Genomic DNA, 4733 nt, shown 5'->3' with positions numbered 1-4733 from the left:
TGAAGCGGTCATAGGCCATGGCTGCCAGGAGAAATCCCTCGGCCACGATGAAGAGAGCAAAGAGAAAGAGCTGCGTCACACAGCCTGCAAAGGAGATGGACTTGCTCTCAGACCAGAAGTTGATCATAGCCTTGGGGGCAATAACAGATGAATAGAAGAGATCAATGAAGGACAGGTTGCCTAGGAAGAAATACATTGGTGTGTTCAGCCGGGGATCCGTCATAATAATGGTCATCATCCCAACATTCCCTAGAAGGATCATGGCATACACCAGCAGAAAGAGCAGGAAGAGGAGAATGTGGAGCTCTGGGCGGACCCTGAAGCCGACAAGGATGAAGTCAGTCACATCAGAGTCATTGCTTGTTCGCCTGTCACCCATGGCAGAAACCTGCTAAGAGATACGTGAAAAACAAACAAATGAACTCTGGATTTGATCTTAGCTCCAAATACTCTCTTACAATATTAAGATTTATTAAGTTATTGTATAATCATTATTCGTTCACTTTATAAATTATTGTGACTTAAGCTTAAGCCAATTGCAATGGATGATGAATCAAAAGGTTAGTTTATTGACTATTTCCACAAGCAGTGGAACTGTATTGAGACAGGGAAACCTAAGGGACCCCAAGAGAAATAAAACTGTTCCCCCCCCACTTCTATTCACTCTAGAACCTGAAGTCCCACCCCACTTTATACATGCTTTGTAATGCAAGTAGCCTATATCCATCATATAAGGGACAAGGAGGTAATGATTCTCTAGAAAAAATAACATCTAAGAAAAGATCGGGTGAAAATTACCTTATGAATCTATCATATGCATATTCCAGGCCACTGAGCTAGACATCTCCAGGCCAAAAGCCCTTGGTTCCAAGGAGTAACACCAGGGCCCTCGTATCCCTTCGAACCAGTTCTTGGTTGCCTGAGAGAACACATGCATCAGACCACCATCATCTCAGACCCAGAAAAAAGACAAGACTTATGTTTCCTTTTTAAGTCTCCTAGACACTCTATATCTTTTTTTCTCTATCTCTCCCTCTCCATATTTAGATAAATATAGATATAGATAATTTAGATATGGAAATAGATATAGATCTTCAATAAACTCTGCTTTCATAGCATGCTGGCTCATGTTTGATTTCCACCCTGTGTGAAGCCAAAAATCCTCATCTAGTCCTGCAGGACTCCCCTCAACTCCAGGTCCTCTGACCACCTGCCAGCATCAGTCCTAAAAAAAAAAAATTAATTATAAATAGATCATACTTAGGGTCTACGGAGGCATAAGATACTTAAGCAATGAAAAGAGAGGCTGAAGTAGTCATGAATATTTTTGAAATATATTTTATTTATTTCCTATAATCTTGCTGAAGGGCATGGACACTGATCATTTTAATTTTCCAGATTTATTCCTATCAAACTCGTTCTAATGTTATTAAGTTGTTGCTTGAAGAACTGAAAATGGAGAATTTTCCCAGAGCAGTCAATAAAAGAGTGCTCAGTTTATGACTTATTCATCAAAGCTCACATGTTTTAAGATGTACTCTTACCGTATATAGTTTGATAATTCATCAGATTCTGCAAACAAAGCAACAGAATCCTGATGTTGTCCTCTTGTTATTGTTTTAATTCTAGAAAGGATAAACCTAAAGTTAATTAAGGACATTGCTCTAAGTATTGTATAATCACTGTGTCAAGATAAAATGAATCCCTTTCCCACCAAATTTTCCAAATGCACTTTTATTATCCCAGTTTTAGTCCTTCCCATAGACAAATGAGTAATTTCCCTAATTTCTCTGTTTAAATTACTGTCTTTTCCTTTAGTAGTTGATTTCTTGGGAAATGCTACAATCCTTTGTAGAAGACACAAGGTGAATTTTCCAAATGATGCTTTGCTAAGACAGACACAGTTCCAGAAATTACAGTCCAGTTACGCAAACTGAACCTGAGGGATCAATCCACAGGATATTCTCTGTCCTGCATTCTTGGATGTTGAGTGCTTTTAAAGAAGTGAAATAGACTGGCCTGGATATGTATGTAAATAGAGGTCCTGAATTATCTGGAATCTCTGATAATCTACTAGAATATCAACAGCAGTTATCCATACTGGCTTTGGTTTTGGCATAACAGTGGGGCTTTTTCAAATAATTTCAGCATCGAGGTTTCCCTCACCTTGTGGGAGATAGTGCTCCTGGGAGAAAAGGAAGTATAAGTAAATGATTAAGGTACCTAGGCTCCAGAGCCAAGCTCCATGAGGACCACAGAGACTCTAAATTAAAAAGAAAAAAAAAAAGAGAAAAAAAGGAGAAAACAATGAAAGAAAAAGAAAGAAAAAAGAGCTGAAACCTAATAGATACTGAAGCTGGGTTTCGATCTTCTGGTTTTCATGTGGTCAGTACTATCACCATCCATTACCCCTCCAACATGAAAGAATATTCTTGTGCTACACATTTATGATTTGTGTATTTTTATATGTGTAATACTTTTATAAAAATTAGTAAAAACATGACATCAATCTTTCTACCTGACATGTTTATACTGCTCATGAGTATTATACCATTAATCAAATATATTAATTTTAAATATATGTACCTATATACAATCATACTAGGAAGATTGAGAACCTTTTTTTGATCTGATAATTAACCATATTGCAGACTTCCAAACAGGGTCACTGAAATAACTGTGATAAACTACTTAAACAGAAGGAGCATAACAATTATAACTAATCATTTATACCATCGCTTCTCACTCATTTCTACCATGTCATCATGATTACAAGAAAAGGGAACAGTCATTTTAAAAAAACTCAGGTAATACTTGGATTATAAATACTCTGTTCTTCTTCTCAATTTGGGGATCTTAAATGGGGAAAGCAACCCAAAAATATTATCAGAGTTGGCTGTTCATTACATGAACATTTAAGCATAGGTCATCGATGTTTTGGGATAAGACTAGAATCTTAACATTAATCATTTCTGAGAAAAAGTATAAGAATAAAAATGTAAACAAATAAGAAGTTAAATTCCAATGCCCATAAAATTAAATTAAATTAAAAACGGAGTTATTTTTTAAGACTTTTTAAAAGTTTTTAAACCTTTCTTTCTTTGTTGTTTATTTATTTTTGAGAGAGAGAGAGAGAGAAATAATCCAAAGCAGACTCAGGCTCTGAGTTGTTAGCACAGACCCCGATATGAGGTTCAAACCCACGAACCATGAGATCATGACCTGAGTCAAAGTCAGATGCTCAACTGGTTGAGCCACCCAGGTGCCCCAATTAAATAAACACTTTAAATTGGATTTATAATTTCTGTAAGATGTAAAACAAAATCTAACCTATACTGCTTATGGGTGATATTCCTATAGCAAAATACCACAGTAAATTGAAATTATAATAGTTGGAATAAATACACCAGATATGTTAGTTCAATGTAGTAAAAAGTTATTATGGGACTACAAACCTATGCCAAAACTCACATTCAATACAACAAAATGTCCTAATATAAGTAATATCCTAAGGGCATAGAATAGTCAGTTTCATTCACATAGGCAGAGAGACTCTTTTAATAATAAAGCTTCTAAATAGTTTATACCTTAAAATAAAAAATGAAAATTATAAAATGTTTAAGAATGAAATTGAGAATGTAAATGACTTTAAAATTGCAACAATGTAACTAAATAATAAAATGATCATCAAAATCAAAAGCAGTGTTTAAAAATAATTCTCTTGCAGTACTAATTCAGAAAAGAAGAAAAAACATACAAATTGCAAAAATTGGCAACTACAAAAGCAATAAATATTTTTAATCATGATAGAAAAGTCTGAACAAAACACAACATGGAAGACATAATATACTTTCCAGGAAAAGTACTAAAAGTTAGAAATGAAGAAATTAAAAAGTTAAAACTCTCTGACAGCTTAATGTAGCTGGAAAGTTTACAAAAGAGTTTGGCACAAAGTCATTCCTGTCTCACAGAAACAATTGCAGAAATTACTACAAAGGAATAGAATGTTCTCTAACTTAATAAGCAGTTTTCTCCAAAAGTATTATACTGAAAATAATAGCAAAATGTTATTAATGTTTCACCTTATTCATGACAACTTAAGGATGTATGTGATCAATGCCACCTTTCAACATTTCAGTGCAAGTTATAGCTAATGCATTCAGGGAAATAGACAAGGATTAGAAGGAGGGGGAAAAGCATTAATATAGCATAATAATTGTCCACAATGGTATTCTATAAAAAATATAGAAAACCTACATGAAGTTAGAAGGACTAATACATGAGTTTGGTCACATACTCAAAATAGTAGATCTCTATACCAATAGTAAGCAATTAGAAAATGTAATCGAAAAAGAAAATATCCTTTTTATAATAAAAATTGGGTTATACAGAGAAATAAATATACAAAATATGTGCAAGACCTTTTAAAAACTAAGATCTTATAAAGGAGACTATAAAAAGTTATTGAAAGATATAAAATATGAATGAAGTGAAAGATATACCATGATCAGAAACAGATTTGTCATGAATCTGAAGAAGCTTATTTGTAAAGTCCTCCAACTGGCGCAATCCCCTTCAAAGTCACTTAAAGGGTGGGAGGGACTAGCAATGGACTTATCTAAACCTATGTGTTTTAAAACTTGCAGAAATATATTACCTGCAATCAATTAAAACTGGTAATTCCATTTTCTGACATTTTCCTTTGTACCTTGAGGTGGATCTAATTAACAGAA

The 4733-nt window shown here is 34.1% G+C and overlaps 1 pseudogene; it reads right to left on the bottom strand.

Annotated features, from left to right (window-relative positions):
• Positions 1-806, bottom strand: part of LOC115305002 — a 1392-nt pseudogene extending 586 nt beyond the window's left edge.
• Positions 807-4733: the final 3927 nt, after the last annotated feature.

Source organism: Suricata suricatta, chromosome 10 (assembly GCF_006229205.1).
Source record: "Suricata suricatta isolate VVHF042 chromosome 10, meerkat_22Aug2017_6uvM2_HiC, whole genome shotgun sequence".
NCBI lineage: Eukaryota > Metazoa > Chordata > Mammalia > Carnivora > Herpestidae > Suricata > Suricata suricatta.
The sequence above is the reverse complement of the archived record's forward strand: the minus strand, read 5'-3'. Positions and strand labels throughout refer to the sequence as shown.